Genomic DNA, 19,868 nt, shown 5'->3' with positions numbered 1-19,868 from the left:
TGAATAAGTTTAGTTTTGTGGTCAGAAGAATACATGACTAAAAAAAGTCCAGTCAGGACACACATTTATGTTGAAGCACCATTATGCAAGCTAATCTGTAATATAGGTATACGACAGAAAGCAGTATCTTGCCAGTAGCTGCCTTCTCCCTTTCCCAAACCTTCAGCATGGTTTATTCAGTGATGAAAAATGTTATTTCCTCAAGAGGGTCACCATTCATTGTCTTCACTCATGCCTTGATGTTCATACCCTTTCAGTTCAATGCCACAACCCATCAGATCACCTTCTCCTCTGTCCCATTTGGCAGCCAGTCTCAGGACTGCTGCTGGTTTTCCATCTGTCAAATTCAATCTATCTTCAAAAGAGAGGCAGGGCCTGGAGAGTAGACTGAGCAAAGAACAACGAAGGCAGACTGATTTCACCCTGGATTTGGTCTTCTTTGAGGGGAGGAGGAATCCTAATAACATGGAAAATTCCTTAACAGGAACTTTGCTTCCTGGCTCTGTGAGAGTCTGGCTAGAACTGAGCTTCCAGCCTGGGAGATAACAACCCCATACAGTGAACAGCTTTTGCAGCTGTTCCTTGCCCAGCCATGAAGATTCCTCTTAACCTGCAGCAAGAGGGTCAAGGGAGGTAGCAGCCATTCTGAACAATTCTGTGCAGTGTGCTCACACTCCCTGTTACAGCAGATTGATCCAGAGACGATAGCCAATCCAAGCTAGCCACTTAGAGTGAATAAAACATTCCCACATAACTTCCATAAAAATAGAACCAAATGAAATGGGCTCTTTCATTTGCTAGTTGTGTATCCTAGGGTAAGGCATTTAACCTCTCTTGACCTAGTCAAGTTAATTGTTTGAACTAGATGATGTTTAAATTTCCTTTCTACTCTTGCAGTATGGTTTTTGTGATGAAGGTGAGTTCTAGAGTCAGTGACAACTGGGTTCAAGATCATGTTCTGTCTGTTACTAGTCTTATTACTTAGAAACGTTCCTCAACTTCTTAAGCATCAGTTTCATTATGTGTAAAATGGGGATGATGATAATGTCTATCTTGTTATTAAAGGATATAATACATGTTAAGTGCTTAAAACACTACAACACACAGTAAGGTTGCCTGTGGCCTCTGGTTGCTATTGTTATTGTTGTTCTTTCTATGAAATAAAATTTGAAATTAAAGGATAGGAAGGAAGGAAGGAAAGGAAAGAAGGAAGCCAAGGTGAAAATATAATTGTTCAATTAAAGGAATGCTTTGAATAAAAAGATCAAACCATTTAGTTTATCATTAGGGCAAAGAGGTAGAAGAAGGGTAGACAAAGAATAAGTATGACTCTCCAGTAATGTAAAAATGTACAGGATGTTTAGTTGTGGCCTTAAAAAAAAAGTAACACTATTTATCTCAAACTGTATCACTCTCAGAACATAAGTAAAAATCTAATAACAAAGGGTATTCCAAATACAAATAACATTCAGTAAAATCACAACTCTCTAACATATGATAAACTACTCAACTTGAGGAACCATACTGAGGACTTACTTTTTCCATTGCCTTTCTTTGTAACCTTGTCTTGGTGACATGTACAATATCCATATACCAGGGAAATCCTTCCTTCAAACATCAAGAGCATATGGCTCACTACTCCAACACAACACAAAATTGATTATCTCAGATCCAAATGATTTTCTCAACCCAGAAATTACTCTAACTCCCCTAAAGATGGTAATGTTTTAAGAGTCTCAGAAAAAGAGTCTAGGATGTCTATTATAGAATATTTTTCTCTATACAGATGGTATGTCCTGGTAGCAACTTATGCCATACATTTACTCAAATATGTAGCCTTATCCCAGTTCAATTCTTTGGTGAGTCAATGATCTGATTGGGTACAATGCAATGAATGGAAGAAGGCGATAGAATATAAGACAAGTAAGAGATAAAAATAAATAAATAAAAGAACGAGTTCTGTATAATGAGGCAGAATATAATGCCACCCTCAAGAGATGTAAAATCTCAGCAATAGATGGGCTGCAGTTATTGAAGGCAGTCGACCCAGGGTACCTCAGCCAGAACAAAAATGTCATTCTGCCTATAAAGGTAAAAGCAAGTGTCACTAAAATTGATGGGGACAGGAATCAAAGATAAACTCATCATACAAAGGGCATGTCACATCTGCCTCTCGTATAAAAGAACTGTATGGATCACATGCGCATTTTTCACATCATATTTGTGAAGATTTGCAGCTCTTGTTCTATTTTCTGGGCTTGCATGTGCAAAGCACCATGTGCACAAATGACCGTTTCAGATGGGCCACACTAGGAATTTGGCAAGAGTTTCCCTATTTGGGGGATCCCCGGTACATCCTAAGGAATGCAAGAACTAAATGATTTATGGTTCCATATATACAATGTGGTATCAGGTGCCCTAGAATTCAAAGTATGTTTATGGTGGTCTTGGATATCTTGGAACAAAATGAGTCACACGTCTCTGTCCTATTCAACTCTGTTGGCACTGTCAAAAGTTGTCATGTTGTGTGGCTGGCAGGACTTTTTCAAAGCCAACTGGTTCTTTTGCACGATGATGAAAGACAAAGGGAACATTTCAAAGATTCTCTTAGACAATATTCTCCCCACTGACATATTTGCACGTGGTAGTGACTTTTAGTTGTTGAAAGTCACCTTGGAGGAGTTAATGACTTGCTGACTATCAAAACAGTAATCAGTGCAGGATTATATCCCAAATTTGGTGTTATTTGGTTACTTTTATGCTTACATTTTAAAACCATATTCTTGTAAAGAACCTAGCATGCCTATTTTCAAAATGTGGAACTTAGTTGGATCCAACAGCCTTAGGATCTTGAAGTTATTTCAGAACCAGAAGTACAGATTTAATTTAAGTGATCCTAATCACTCAGACATCTAATGAGATATGTTTCCCACTTGTCCTGTTACATTTACATATTTTTAAGTGAGAATTTGCTGATATGAGGTACTGCTATTAGGAAGGAGTTTGCTCAGGAGCTAACCTGTTAAAGCCTTTAAATGAGACACACATTCCATAGCCTGTTTACCTATTTGTGTGATTCTATATAACCCCTCAAAATGCTTGGGAGGAAAAACTCTGTTTTATTTCACACATAAAATCTAGGAAGCTGCCCCAAGGCACCTTGGGCATAGTTTTCCTTTATAGAGTGGTCTCTCGGTGAACCCAGAGGGCTTGACCCTGTGTTGGAAGCAGGGGGCAGAGAGGAACTTTCGGTGGAAGCAGGAGGCTCCACCCAATTACTGTCCTCAGACTTCAATGTGCTAAACACGGACAGGTTTATAATGGAGATTTGGATTCCGTAGCCCTGAGGTGGAGCCTAACATTCTGCATTTTTAAACAAGCTTCCAAGTGACATCAATGCTGCCTGTCCATGGACGAACCCTAAGCAACTAAGGAGTCCACTCTCCTTGGTGAGAGCTCAGTCCTTCTCTGCCACTGAACTGTGCCACTCTGGGCATGTTAGCCAGCTTCTCAGTGCTTCCGTTTCCTTTCCTATACTACCAGAGAAGAAATAGAGGCTCTTAGCAAATTCAGAGAGTTGAAGAGAAAAATGGATAAATGAAATTAGGTGCATGCATTATGAAAAAAGTGTAAAGAGCTGCTTAATTAACAGACGTTTAAAATCATTGAAGGACATAAAGATAACTCTTCTCCTGAAACCAAAAAACTGGATGCTGTTGCTTCTGCTTCAAACTGCTGGTCTAGGTGCCTGCCCTCTGGCAAGGCCACTGCTGATTACCTGGCCTTCTGCACAAAGTTATTTCTGAGTGGCCCCCTGGACTATACCCTGCACAACAGCACAATCCTCTGGAAAAATATTCCAAAGTCCTGCATTCCATTAAAACCGTCTCAAGACACTAAGTTATTGAATGAAACTGTAGGGAGGAACAGGAGATAATTTATAGTTTATATAACTTTCTCAACGAAAATTTACCTATTGCTACCTGCTTGCCTTACACATGACAGAAGTGAGAGCTGGTGACTCTGTGTGCAATACCACAAAAATAATTAAGGGTAGAAATAGGACCAAAAACAATGTGTTTAGTTCCCAGTTCAGTCTGCCTTTGCTCCACAATGGAGGCCATTTTCCTAAACTCTTTCTTCTCAAGTTCCTTGAAAGTCATCCGCAGCCACTCTTGGTTTTGTGGCAGTTGATGGTAGTGGTGCCATCGGACCAAAGCAATGTTATACCAGATGAAGAGGAAAAAATGGTAGGAACAAAAAAAGAAGTAGTCCTCATAAATGAAGCAGGGAAAAAAGAAACATGTAGCTTCTGTAGCAGGTCATTCCCCCTTTGTCCTCGCAGAGGAGATTCAGGAAAGAATAACTGAAATACCTACTGGGTTTACAGATCCTCAGAGATGCTGCTACCTATTTTAATCCATTTTAAACAGAGCATCTTTTTAAAAGTATACTGCAACAACTAGGCCACCCTAGAACTAGAGTAACCGCTTGCCATATGATGAGGAACAGCTTGGATGGAGGGTCCATGATACCACACAAGCTCCAGAAAGAAGCCTGTGAGCAAAAGGGCATGACGAGCGGTGAGATCTGGACCTGGAAGGCGGCACTGCACATGAAAGGAACCAGCCTGGGATGCAGATTGATTAGCCGCGAAAAAGTGGTCATGAGTACCAAGCAAAGAATGAATTATGGAGTTGTGTGGAGAGAAATGGGCTCAGGGCAGATTTATTATGCTCCATTTCCACTAGCTAGCAGGCTGCACAGAGTCTCAGAGGTACAGATTTACTCAGGATTGAAATTTTACATCCAGGGACACTCTCAAATAATCTAATTTGGTGAGATGAGAAAATCATATCTCGTAAAACTATCATCCCTTTTCAAAAGCCCATATAAAAGTTTACAGGCTGTTGAGGTATCTATCCAGAGCATGGGCTTCTATTATAGGCGATATGGAGACCACGGGCTTAAAGATGAAATTATTTTAATAAGAAATGTTACTACTCGGTATGTGCAGTTTGTTCTTTACAACCCGAACTTCATAAATTTTTATAAGGTGTCTATTTACTGTCAGATTGAGGAGCTGCTGTGTCACTGTTGCTCAGTCAAAGCTTTCGCAAATAAAAGAATCTTGGCTAGGTGTGATACATTATATGATATTAAGACAGACGACCCCGCACCCACTTCCAGTGTCTCCTCAGTAATATTCATGTCTTCTAGGTAAATGTTAAAATAAATATATTCCCAGTCACTGTGAAATGGGTTGCTCTTTTGGCCATTGTGCGTGTGAGAGCAGAATGCCTTGGCAGGAAAAGACCTTGACTATCCTGTCCTAATTCTCGATGGAGGAGAAATGATGTGCAAGAGCACAATATAACTATGCCAAGAAAACTTCTTCAGGACTTGTGTGTGGGTGTCTTTCAGGGGTTGGAGAAAAGAGGGGGAAAAAAGAGAGACAGGGGACTATTTCCAAATAATAACCATTATCATTTTCGAAGTGCTTATTATGTTTCTAGGGCAGGATTAGCATTTCATACACGTTATCTCATTGAGTGCTTGTAGTGCTAGAGGTATGGAATGTCCTGGCCATTTTACAGGAGAGGAATCTTGACCTTAGAGAAGTTTACAATATTCCCAAGGCCATAGAGCAGGGACTCGAGCCAGTGTGTCCAATCAAAAAGAACACTGTTTCATAACAATGTCACCTCCTGACACTGCTTCTCATCACCGTTCTAGATTCTTGGTCACCCAGGAGAACACTAGGCAGTGGCAAAGGACTTCAAGAAACCTTGGAGAGGAAAAGATGTTAGGAACTGCAGTATTTCAGACCTGAATGAATCCCTGAAAATGGTGTTGACAAACTTCTCATTTTACTGGGAAGAAACAATGAGGTGGTCACAGAACTAGTTTGGGTTCACAAAGGCTAGTTAATAGCAGGAGCAGGATTTCCTCCTCATCCTACCAGTAATGCTGCCAAAGGTAACACCTCTGGTTGGGTTGCACAAGAGGTGGTTTTCCCTTTTTTAATTTTGGGGATTTTTTTTTCTTACTTCATTCTCTTTCACTAGCTTTTCCTCTTCCCCTAAAATAGAATGAATGGAAGAGGTGATTAGGATGTGTTTAGGAATGGAAAGGCAGGGTCAGGAGGAGAAAGAATATTCTGGTATTTTTCCTTTTATTTCCTTACCTTGAGGACAAAAGTCATCCTAGGTATTTCTTCTGAGGAAGAGGTATAATGGAAGGAGTAATCAAATATTCATTTAACAAACATGAGCTTTTACTATTTGTCGGGTGCTTGAAAAGACACTAACTAGATGAACCAGTCAAAGGGGTCTGTTCTCAAAGAGCTTACAGCCAAGTAATAAAAATCAATACAATCAATACAAACCTGATCATTATAATCTAATATTACAAACACCACAAAGAAAACAGAAGAAGTGATATGACAAGATTATCAAGGAGTTTAGCTTGGGGAGGATGAGGGTATAGGACAGTTTTTGTGAGTCACTGAAGATACAGGAAAGCATCTGCAGAACTCTGGCTAAGAGAGGACACATTGGGAGTTGTGCCTTTTGGCTGTTAAATGACATTATGCTCTGGCACATTATAGGTGCTCACTAAGTGTAATGTCCTTAAAAAGCAGGGGGGGCGGGGAAAGGTGAGGTAATTATTCTTTCATCTTTTAAGAAGTCTAGAAGTACCTACCTCTTCACGTACCTCTTTTCTTATATGTCCCCCTCCCCTGCCTATAGTCACTCCTCAAATTATTTTATCAATAATGCCAAAAAGGGGATAGATTATAGTGATAGGCCAAGCTGAGCTTCCACTCAATCTTGGAATGCCTTGTATGTTTTTTCCGGTGGCTGATCCTCTCATCTGTCACCTACTTTCTCCTGGAGCAAGTACGAAACTTTCAGGGCACTACTCAACAGTATATGTATCATTAGAAAGTTCTCTCTCATATTGAACTGAAATCTGCCTCCCTACAATTCCACCCACTGAATCTAACTGCACCTGCTTGAACTTGAGGAATGAATTTACTTCTTTGTCCACATGTCACCCCTTCAAGTGTTTGTAGGCAGCTTCCATGTCAGTTCAAAGCCCTTTTATCTTGCACCCGATGGTGAGGCATGTGCCTTGTCCTGTCATTAAAGAAGGTTAAGAAATGTCAGCACAAGGGTGGAGAGACTTACAAAAATTCTGCTTTGTCTTTCTTCATGCTAGGCTGCTTAGAGTGGCTTCAACCAGTGCTGAAATCATGCTCTCAGTGCACACTTTCTTACAGTCATAACAGAGCTTGACAGCCACAAGGAAGTGGGTTGGTTCAAGAGGTCTCTGGAGTAGTACAATCTCCCTAAGTAAGCACAGGTCCCAGATACTACTAAAAACCCATCCCATCCAACACACATCATTATTAGCCCTGAGGAATGGTTCTGATCTCATTTTTCAAATGTTTTTCCTAATGTTAGAAAAAGAAACTTACCATGTCACCAGTAATTATCTCTTGAGAAGATCCATAAAGCCTGACTTTCTTATCTCCTATAAGCATTAATTCCCTCTCTCATTTAATTTGATGGGTGGTGTCATTTTCCAGGTAGGTATATCTTTTTGCCAATCACCCAACTTTACCAAGCCCTGCTCCCTTTAGTTACCAGTAAACCTTCCTTACTGTTGAAGAAAGAGGTTGACATCTAGGAGGACTGAATCAGGCTACACATAAGGTTCCATCAAAACATGACCTTGCAATGAGGAAATGTTAAACTATTGACTTTTATAACACCTCACCCTCAATCAATCTCTGAAGTTTTATAGATAAAGGAGTATTTAATAAGACAGAAAACTGTTGCTCAGATTTTAAAATAATCAATGACACAGTTGTTCGTAATATAATATTGAATCATTTTCAATGTCACTTTTGTTTGTTATTTCATATAGCAACACTAGAACATTTTCTAATTTATATTTTTAAATGGGTCTACTGAAGTTCATGCCCTGAAGACAGACCTGTTACACATACACAGTAATTTTTCTTGCTATAGTTCTTGATAATTGAGAAATATGGTTTCAAGAATTCAAATATTTCTAAAGATCAGGTTGCCTTTCCTCCATGCCAGCCAAGAGCACATTACACTGTTCCTTTTTCCAAAGCACTTTAAGAGGAAGACAACAGATCTGAAAACCTGTGAAATTCTCGACAAATTTAAACCCTGCTTATGTAAGCTATACACAGGGAGGCAAGAAAGACTTCAAGGATTTAAAAAGGCTTAAAGGGGTCTCACTGCCAGGGCAGCAGCAGTTTGAATGTGTGCCATCACATCTGTACATTTGGCACAGTCACTTGGGTCTCTACTTGGCAGCTGTGGAAAAGAGAAGACAGGAAGAGACCAGAGAGACAGGAGCCTGTATTTCCCATTATAAAACCACAAGGACAGGAGAAATGGCTGTTCGCAGGATGTAGAGATGGGAGATGCCTGGAGATGTGAGAGGGAAGAAACACTGCTGACATTCAGTAGTCATGGTGGTCTCTGTACTGGCCTTATGGTCACTGCAGTTGGTGTGGTCACCACAAGCACTTGGGGTTGTCTGAAGCTGTGAGCCATGTAGGCAGAGGCTAGCTCTATAGGACACTGAATAGAGAACTTCATCAAGGCATAACCATCATCTGGGGAACCAGGGAAAATCCTGGCTCCAAGACCTCACATCCCACCATCTTTTTCTTTTTTCTTTCTTTCTTCTCTTTCTTTCTTTCTTTCTTTCTTTTTTCTTTTTCTTTTGTTTTTTTTTTTCTTTTTGTACAGTTAGGTTTGGGCCCTGGAATCTGAATATCACACGTGAGCTCACAGGGACACTGAGGCAGGTGGTCAGTGGTCCACATTGCTATGGAGAACCATGGTATATGAAAACCTGTGGCTGAAGGCCACTGGGTAGTCAATGATAGAATACAGACTTGTTCTCTAGAATTTGCACATGACAGGCTCCACATGAGTGACTCAGAGCAGCTTAAGGAAACAGTGTCCTGTGGTTAATACATCATAGAGGAACTGAGCTTGGCCTATTTAACTGGACTTTTACTAAGAACCACAGTAATTCTGATATGCATCCTGAGTTGAGAACTAGTGTTAATCTAGGGAACTAGTACTAATTTCTAAGTGTGGTCTGTGAATCAACTGGGATACTTACAAAATATTTTGATAAAATATTCAGATTACTGAGTCCTACCTCAAGACCTGGTGAGTCAGAAACTTTGAGGGTGAATTCCAGAAATCTGCACTTTTTTGCAAGCTCTCTGGGGATTCTTTTATATACTAAAGTCCAAGAATCACTGTACTAGAGACATTTTTAGGATCAGCCTAGGGCCACAAGCATGAGACACAAGAGGAAGGCTATGCAAAAGTGGAACAAGATGAAGATTTTACCTTCCACATTCTGAGTCTTATTCCCACGGATATGAGACTGACCATTAAGAACCATAGACGTAGTAATTAGGTACATATGGACTTAAACTCTTTCTTTGGTAATCCTGAATATAGTTTACCAATTATGTTTTGTTTTGGGGCTTTATTGCTAATTATTTTGTTGTCTAAATTCCAACTTAGACAATCCAAGGCAGGTATTAAAATAAATGCCTGTGAACCCAGGAGGATCCAGGTGACTATTCAACCATAATCAGATATCTGAGAAGAGTCTGTCCTTGAATGAGTCCACCCTGGCCACAGATCCTGGTTACATGAGCTGGCTCCTCTATCTGGATCACTCTCTGATTTGGATCACTTGCCAAACTTTCCGGGCTTAGACATGAGTCCCAGGTTCAGGAAGCACATTCACAGAAGCTATATCTTAAGCTACTTGGTCTTTTCAAAAATCCTACAGCCTGAGTTATATATTTTGTTATTAAAAATCTGCCTGTGCTTCACATGATTATAAATTTTCTAGAGTCCTTGTAGTGCTTACAGTTCCACACCTCTATTATTTCATTTCATTGTTCTCCTAAAGTAAACAAGGAAAGGTAGAGAAGAAAGTAACATATATTTGAAAAATACAAAGTGAGTTTCAAACTGAAGGCGCAAAACTTAGAGTTGCACAATTCTCTTGGCAAAGATGTCAGTGTATCTGTGAGGTATTTGATATTAATTATTTAACTGTATTATGCATACTAATGGCTACCTTTATGGGTACTGGACTTGGCTAAATCCTAAGAACTTTGCTAAGTATATTACGTGTGCTCATTTTTTCTGACAACAATCCCATGAAAACTTCTCATTGTCTCTTAAACTGAGGAAACTAAGGCACAGAGAAGTTGAGTGACTTGGTTAAACTCACATAGCTAATAAGGGGAAGAGTTGAAATTTGCATCCACAACCTCTGACTCCAGAGCCTGAATTCAACCGTTAGACTATATACTACTTTCCATCTTCAATTGTGTAACATATGCTGGTAATGGATACATTTAACCAGCAGCCTTTCTAGATGTTATGTAAGAACCTGTGCAATGACCAATTCATTAAAATAAAAATATTCATATATGTAAAATAAAAATGCCGGTATTTACATACAAGTGTGTTTTTTATATACAAAAGTATGGTATTTTGTGCTTTGTGTTCTTACTCTCAGTATTGTATTTTAGGTAAAATATATGTTTTAGGTAAAATACATTTTAGGTAAAATATATTGTAATACCTCTCTTCCTAAATCTGTAAGGTATGGTTTTCTCACCTCTAAGGTATCAACTCTAAAGACATCAAAAGGTTTATATAATTTAAATTTTAGTGTTAGTACCAGTAGAGCTTTTCTATCCTTCCTTGTAATGCCTAATTTCCTTAGGCTCAAATTTTAAATACTCTAGATTCTCTGGTCTTATTTTACCAATTTATCAATGAGCATATTGCACAAGGATCCCTTTTAACCCTAAGGACTGTATAGTAGTCATTTTTATATCCTTAACTAATATTTTACAGAAATAGCAATCTACTAAGCCTGAGAGTAATTAGAATCTGAATCTTGATTTGCAACTAGTAGAAGTTGATCAAGAGTCCAGGCCTTTAGACTCTGAAAACCGTACATAATAGACTAACCATCAGACTGACCACTTTAACCAATACACATTAAAAATCACAGCTCTCTGTAGAATTTTACACAATTTTAACACAAGCATATTAAAGCAAAGATTGAAAAAAAGAATTAGCTAAACATTTCTCACAATGAACCTTTTCTTAGTGTAGCTCAAAAGTTCTTTTTCATATGTCATAATATCTTCTTAATTGTGTTATTTTAAAAAGTACACATCACAATATGGAAAATAAACTTTAGAAAGGTTTAATCAGTTTAAATGAAAAATCCTTTTCATGATCAAAAAGTAAATAAAGCAGAAATGAAATATTTTATCCTAAGAGAAAATGGTGAGTAACAGTGGCCATCTGCTGTTCTTTTACATTCAAAGGCCATCAGCATCACAACCCCTGATTACTGACGACTAGATACCTAAGCCAGGCCCACTGTAATTACTGAATATCCTTTCACTTGTTCCAGATGTATACAGAAAAACAAGGGATGTAGGCCCTTAGTTAACATTGGTTATATCCATTTATCCAATCTTTGCTTTGCCAATATGATAGCATTATAGCTTAATGGCTATTCTAGAATCTCAGCCAAAAAGAGGAGAAAAAGTTTATTAGCTTTAGCCTGCACAGAACAGGGTATCTCTCTGTGTGTGCTTTTTAATTTTTAAGTTCAATTTCCCATTATAAACTCAGAAATGTAAATGCTTAACACATTTATGTTTATTTCCAAAACAAAATGCTCTCTTAGACCCATGAATTTCAACCCTTTCTATTTGTTGATTATAGAAATGTCTTTATTAAAGAACAAAGTCATTTTTCATGAAGTAGGTATGAAAGCCTGGTCATCTTTTTGTATCCGTTTATATGTTTTAATCTTTCTCTGCTATTTATGAAATCATAGAGTTGATGTGGCACCAAATGGATCACAAATAAAAGGGTGATTGGTTTTTATTAATATATATGCCCCCTTCTGTTTTCTTTCACTGACTTCTGAAAAAAGTGCTCATAAATTTCTTCTCAAACTGATTATACTATGCTGAATATCTTGAAACTAAACAGGGGTGAGAAGAATGTTATATCTGAGAAGAAATGACCCATAAGTAATTCAGTGGATACATATTGTAATGGTATGATTATCAGGACAAACAACCACTACTGTTTCTTCAACAACCACAATATGCACAGGATTCCACCGAAGGCCCCATGTATCCTCACAATAACCAAGTCAACCCATTTCACAGATGAAGAAATTGAAGACCAAAGAAGTGAAGTAACCTTCCCAAGCTCTCAAAACTGGTGAGTAGCAAAGTCTGGGTTTGGCTAAACACAATGCTGAGTTCTTAATCATCACTCCATACCACCTTTACAGATCAGATACTGTATGTAGCTCTCTACCCATGCTGGGAATTAGAATAACTTGGGGAGATTTAAAAAAATACTGATAAATTAAATCATTCCCTTGAGATGAGCTAAAAACATCACTACTTTTTAAGCTCCAGAATTGATTTTAGTGTTAATCCAGGGTTAACTACTGGATTTGCGAATGCCAAGGTATAAGTTTTTTTTTCCATAAGATACATGAGTCTTCCTCCGAGTAGCACAAAAACAAAAGTTCAAATTGTTTATCTAGAACAGATACATTAGATGAGGGCACACACCAACACCAGAATCATCAGATGATCCTTGTTTCCTCCCCCCAACCAGCTCCTCTGCCCCACGTGAAGATCTCACATGCATCCTAGTGCTGACGTAGACCTCTATCCGCAAGTGAAGATACCAGAAAGGAACAGTTTTGTCCAACATCTCATGCTCACAGTCAAGGCAGAATAAGAACTGGAGCCTCCTGCACCCTCTATCAGGGCTCCTTTCGCAGAAAAAAAAAAAAAAAAAATTGGAAGCAATAGGAAAACAGTTGGGGCAGGGAGTCAGCCAAGGCATCTGAAGAGAATTTTAAGAACCAGACAGAGCATAGGAAAGAAAAAGAATCATAGCAGAGTGAGAAAGGAGAACAACCACAATCTGAATATAATGAGAAAATAAGAAGGAATATATAACAAAGAAATATCATTGGCCAGAGAAAAATACATTAGGGAGAACTAGCCGCTGCAACACTATCTCAGCAAAATGAAGAAAAACTCCAAAGACATCACCACAGCTTCCACTCAGGCTTGGGAAGCATGTCAAGGCCTCAAATACTTTCAGCATAGAAAGTAACATGGAAGCAAGCACTAACTGTAGGAAAATCACCAGACAGAGAGGCAGGAGCTGCTGGAAACTCCCCAAACTGTGAATTTATCTACTACCTTACTCAAGTTCAAGGATCAGCTATTTCAACATCGGCTGGGAATCCCTTAGAAATGCAGTACCTCTGGCCCCAAGTCAGACCTGCTAAACCAGAATCTGCACTTTAATAAGATCTCCTTGTGATTTAGATGCATATTCAAATTTGAGAGCCCTGGTTCTACTGTAAGAGCCGCATTGGGTTGTTAAAACAAGGAGCTATTACAGGCAGAAGTTGGGACTAGAGAACTAGGTAGAATTCAGTCTAATTAAATTACTTGTTGATGTCCCACAATAAGCCAGCCCCCAACCCCCCCCTCCCCCCCGCTGGGTATTTCAGGAAAGGAAGGCCTGAGGTTAGGCAAAGTTGGTGTGGTGCCCTTAGGGGACAATGCAGAAAGCACAAATATAGGAGGAATACAATGACTTGTGCTCCAAGAAGAGGCCAAGCAAAATGTTACAGGGTTTGGAGGAGCAGAAACTGGAGTTCAGAGACGTGCAGAGCAACTCCATGGACTTTCTGACAGCTGGAAATGGTAATGGGGAACTGGGAGGGCCTATTCCAGGCAGAGGGAACAGCCTAAGCCAAGACAGAGAACTCAGAAGCCAGCTGTGTGTTGAGGAAACACTGCCTTCTGCCTAGAGCAGTGTTTCCAATAGTTTCAGGGAGACTCACGACTCTGACGATGCCTCAGACCCTACTAAGGGTAGGGATGGGAGGTCAATGGGATTGTTGGGGCCCCATTTCAACCACATAAGATTATATTTTAACAGTGGATTCCATCTTTGAAAATTAACACGTAAAGCATATCATTGAGCTAATACAAGAGGTATTTCCAAAAGTACTACCTACGGCTGTGCCTGGCATGCGGCAGACACTCAGATATCCATAAAATGGTGAATGAACGAATGAATGAATGAGAGAGTGAATCTATGAGATCAAAGTAAAAATGTGGAGCTACTTTTGGCCTGGACTGCAAAGGGTCTATAAAATGTCAGAGACGAGGTTCATATGGTATTTGGTAGGCCACTGGGGAAAAGTTCATTAGCCAGTGTCTGAGCTTGGCTCTGCTTTAAGAAGCTTATTCTGCAAACCAAGTGTAAAATGGGTTGGAAATGAGAGAGACTGGATATGGGAAACTAGTCAGGAAGACATTAGTGTAGTCTCTAGAAAGGGAGAAGAGTCTGAACAAAGACAGTCCCTGTGGGAATAAAAAGGTGGAGAAGAAGGCATTATGAGACATCATATGGAAATGGAGTCCTTAGAACTTATCTGTGAAATTATATTTGGAAAGCAAAGATATTGGGAAGGTCCTGGGTGACTGGGGGAATACAGAAATTGGCAGTCACTTCTTTTCCTGTAACAAGAAAGATGTTGATTAGAGTTTAGACCTGTTAGTTTAAGGCACTTGAGAGAAATATAGAGGCATCTCACAGCTAATTCAAATTGTCAATACAAAATTTAGGAAGGAAAGTAGACTTAGGAATCCCACTTTTGGAAAATAATCCAGCACTAATAAAGGGACACCATGAATAAAAGGTAACATGCAAAAAAGCAAAAAGGAGATCATCTATAAAGCAAAGAGGATCAGAACTGCCAAATAAAAAAAATGAAAAAGAAAAGTAGGATAAGAAGATGATACTGAGACACAGGAGACAGAACTGGGGGACATGGCAGAATAGAGACAGTGAAATAGTGTGGGTGGGGGGAATCACAATAAAAACACAGAAGTTTAACGCAGTGGGAAATTGGGACAAATACACTCATTGTTCTTTAGATCTTGGAAGACATAGGATCTTCCAGGAACAGCAGAAAGCCAATTATGCTCTTTACTTCTATGAGCAAAGATTTTCACAAATGAAGCCATTACTCCTGTGAAAAGTAAACTAATTGCTCGTAGTTTTTAATATAAATTGCTATAAAAAATCATGCAATGATATCTTCAAACTCAGCTGGAAGAAAAAATCTAAAGTAAGGGGAGGTGGTCTAGCAATTGAAGATTCTTATCTCTTCCATGGTGGGAGCTCCACACAAGCATTATGCTGAGTAGACATTTTACCTTTCAGAGTTATGTTTGTTTTGCAGGATTTTTTTTTTTTTCTCTCTGAGCCAGGTCACTAGCCTGAGAGAAAGAATGCTGAGAACACCTGATGTACCTTGATAATCCTTAATGATAGTTAACGCTTGGTAAAGTTATCTTCTAACTGCTGACAGGTCTCACTAATTGGCCATGTTTAGGTGACAAGTACTAATGACAGTTCCTTCTCTCATCTGACTGCAGAGGAGACACCTCCCTTGGTTCCCTTTCTGCCTCCGTTCAAGAAGGATACATTAAGTTCACTGTTCTCTTTTTGCTCAGTGAATCTGTATATTTGGTAAAATGCTATTAAATATCACCATTGTTTTCTTTAATATAGGTGCTGCTTAGCGGTTAAACTTCTATAAAGACATCATTACTTATGTAACATAAAATAATATAATGCAAATGAAGTACATAAGGAATGGAATTATGCTGCAAAACATTTATCTCACTAGGATGATTCCAGGGAGAGCAGTAATTTTTCCTTTGTTAGGAGAATTCACCTTCTCAAAAGCATTTTACTACAAACGCATCCATGAGAGGTCAAGGAGATCTACAAGAATAGCTATTTGATTTGTGGTTTTCATTCCAAGCTTCCTCAAATCATTTTTGGAAATGAGTAGCAGTGTAAATTATAAATCCACAAATAATTGATTTATGGGAATACAGAATCTGAACTACAACCGACAGTTTGACTAAATAAACATTTTTTTCCACCTCAAAAGCTTTAAGTAACAACAGAACTTGCAATGCAGTATTTGCATTCTAAGGGCATTTATCTATTACAGAGAAGAGGCAGCACATACTCAATGCACATATGCATCAAAATAAGATGAAAGGAGTATGATATGAAAACCGGTGAAATAGGGTCCTGAAATATTTAAGGGAGCTCTTTCAAGCCAAAACCTTTAACTTTGTCTAAGATGTAGCTTATTGACTTTATGAAAAGCCTTATTTTTAATTTGATAAATGCATTTTCTACAGCTTATGCATTGTTCTGAAGCTGCCAGTTTCCAAGCTTGAGGCTGGACCCTATCACACAAATGTTTTATTTCTATTTGAGCATCTTTTGCTACATCTTAACAAAGTTTGCATGTATCTTGGTGTAATGATCCTGAGCAAAGCAAACCCGAAGAGAAATGCAAACCACATCTCTACATGAAAATGAAGATGACGTTTCCTAATCCAAGAACTTTTGAGAGCATTCCAAAACTGTGTTTATTTTGTACTCATGGGGGCCGGGGCTTGATGGCAATTTATTTTCCTTGAAGGACTACAACACTCCCCCATCCAGGTTCACCATAAAAACTGTTTGTCCTCCAGAGCCTGGGGAAACATTTGGGGGAAGCATCGTCCTGCCAGCTCTCCCTTCTTCCCCACGGGCCCCCGCAAATAACAGTGGCGAAGCAGATGGTCCTCCCCCTCCCCTTCTCCTTGTCCCTTCCGCAGTCCCACAGTGTCCTCCCATCTTGCATTGACACCTTCACCCAGCGCCCCCGCCCCCACCCCAGGCTCCCAGCAAGTGCAAACTTTGGGGACCTTCTTTCTGCCTCACCGCCCCCATTTCACCTTCTTTCAGCTGCAGAACTTTCTCAGAACCCTAAGTGTGGACTTCTGTCTTCCTCCCACATCTCCCCAAACTACCCATTTCCCTGTAATGAAGAGACAGACGCCCAGCCCCAAACTTCCAAGCCCAAGTGACGGAGGCACTGCGGCTAACCACAGAGGGGCACTCTCCTTGTCCTCTACCCTTCTCCATCCTCCCCTCCGTCCTTGGGAATCCGAGCCCTGGAGCCCACGCTGGGGACTCCTTGATTCCTTTGGCTTCCACGCCTTCCTCCTAACTCCAGGGGCTCACAGGAGCCTCACGCCACAGCCCGGGCAAGCGGCGGTTAGGCATCCTCCTCTACAAGTGGGACCGCCAGACAAAGTGCAAACTCTAGGGGGGGCTGGGGGAGGGCGGGGGGAGGCTCCCGGCCATTCCCTCGGGCGGCGCGCCCCGCTGCCCGCTCGCCGAGAGGAGGCGCGCGGGCCGGGGCGGGAAGGCGGCGCGGGTCCCAGGGGCAACGGGCTGGGCTGGGCGCCCGGGGCTTACCTCGGCGCGCGGGCCGCTGGCGCGTGGGGCAGTGGCTCCTCCGGCCGGGAAGCTGTTGCTCGCGCTCCGGCGGCTGCGGCGGTCCCGCCGGGGCTGCGCTGGAGCTCCGCGCAGACGCTCTCCCGCTATCCGCTGCAGCCGGGGCGGTGGCGGCGGCGCCGGCGACAGCTCGGCCCGGCGCGGCCCCGGAACTGTCCAACTCTGGCGGGCGCGGGGCTGAGGCTCCCGGCCGCGGCCCCGGCGCTGAGCGCCTGCGCGCCCTGCCTCGCCCAGGTGAGGGGCGTGTGCCTGGAGCCCGCGGGGCGCGCCCGGCCGGGGCTGCGCTCGGGCCCGGCCCTCTGGCGCGGCCCACGACCCCGGGGGTTTGGACGCGCCGATACCACTGCCGCGCGCCGAAGCTGGTGGACGGTTTACCAGGCAGGGACTCGCGAGGCACACACACTAGGGCGAATGAGGCGGGACCGTTCGGGGGCCCGTGGCCACTGCAGAGTCTCCCGCAGCATCGCTGCCTTTAAATCCCGCCTTTCCAGGCGTGCGCGCACAGCGAGGGAGAGGAGGCTCCGTCCCGACCCGAGCTCCGCGCGGTCCTCGGCCTCGGGGCTCCAGCCCCTGCAAAAATTCTTGGCAACCGCCGAGGTCCCAACACCGAGATGCCAAGCGGCGCGGTGGGGCGGATCTTTCAAATATTAGTCAAGCCAGAGTGAAACTCTTCTTGGAGGTCGTCAAGCCAACTATTTGTTTTTCCTCTTTGACCGGCTCTCGGCTTGAAGACCACACTGAGCAGCCTGGGCATTTTTTGGCGGAGCCGGGAAGGCCCGCAGCGCTGAAGGCATCGCAGCCTCGCCGCGGATCGGAAAGGCTTGGGGGAGGGGGGGGGGGGGCTTCTGCTCCTCTGGGTTTCTTTCCGTGTTTATTTAAGTTTTCAAAACTAAAACGTGTCATTGGTAACCCCGATGTGGGGCATCTGCTGAAAACAGTGCGGACAGCCAAGGTGCTGGGTTCTGAAAGGGAGAGCGCTTGGAAAGAAAACGTTTAAGGGGGAAGGAAAAATAATTTTAGAAGAGCAGTTTTCTGAGATTACTTCTTTGGGTGGAGAAGTTCAAGAGTAATAAATGACAAGAGACCCGTGTTACACGGCAGAGATTTTTGTTTTTATTATTTTTGACCAAATGATTTTAAAATAATATTCTCAAATGATTGACACTAACTCCATCAATAATTAAGCCCGCAGCTGTTAATGTCTTGGCATAATCGTCCAGAGTAAATATCTCAGTGTCCAGCCAAAGCCAATGCTGGTCTCCAGGGTGGGTCTGAGATTTGACAAACACACCCACGCACACCATCCTAGAGCTTTCTAAAGGAGCAGGTTGTGTTTATTAACCACCTTGGAATTTAGGGTTTACTGAGGCACCAGCACACCTGAGCTACCAGGGTGAGAAGGAGCATTAATCTGACAGATAGCTTTTATAGATTTAGAATTCTAATTATCTTCACATCCAGGTATGTATTCTCACTTACTCATTACTAAGGACAGACACTGGTGTGTTTATTCTTAAATCTGTACCCTATTTGAAATTGCTATGTACAGGAAGTAAGCACCAACATTAAATCATTATAACCCACATATCACGAGTTATGATAATTGCTTAAGTTATCTTTCACAAAATTATGGCCTTAAGGTCTCCTCCCATCAGTGAAAGTTGTACTGAAAACAAGTCTTTCATGAGTCCCTGACGGTCAGTAAGGTGGGGTTCTGGCAGACTGGGACAGGCAGGAAATTCCAGAGGCAAAAGCCTTCCTTGAGAAAAACACCCAGCTCCCAGTGCCCTGCACTTCAGAACTGGGAGCAGTGTGGTTGCTACTGAGCTCAGATAAGTATTGGTATGTCCAGGTATCTAAGGCGCAGAGAAAGGGAGAGGGGCCCTTAAAGCCTCAAGTCGGTACCTTGGATTGCACTTGCAAGCAGGTAACCTCTGCCCGGTGGAACACCTGTGAGAAGTGTTCCCTGTGGCTTGCACAATTTAGCAGCATGTGCATTTTTTATGTCCTGCAAACTGCAACCATATCCTTCTCTCCTCCCTGTCTATTTTTAATCACCTATAGCAGAGACTTATGGTGGAGATTAATTTGAGGGCTACATTTCCTAACAACAGCTGAAAGAAGCATAAAATAGAGGCAGACAACTCTCAATTTTTTACCTATGACACAACTAAGAACTGTGCCTGCATGTCCTTAGCCAAGACGGGATCAAAGTCTCTGGAGGCCAGAGCACTGAAACAATCGCAATGTGTCCCTTCTAAATATGCTTCAACATGGAAACATTAAACTAAGAAACACAGAATTTAAATATATAGA

The sequence above is a fragment of the Panthera uncia genome (assembly GCF_023721935.1).
Source record: "Panthera uncia isolate 11264 chromosome C1 unlocalized genomic scaffold, Puncia_PCG_1.0 HiC_scaffold_3, whole genome shotgun sequence".
NCBI classification, from domain to species: Eukaryota; Metazoa; Chordata; class Mammalia; order Carnivora; family Felidae; genus Panthera; species Panthera uncia.
This window is presented reverse-complemented; position numbering follows the sequence as displayed.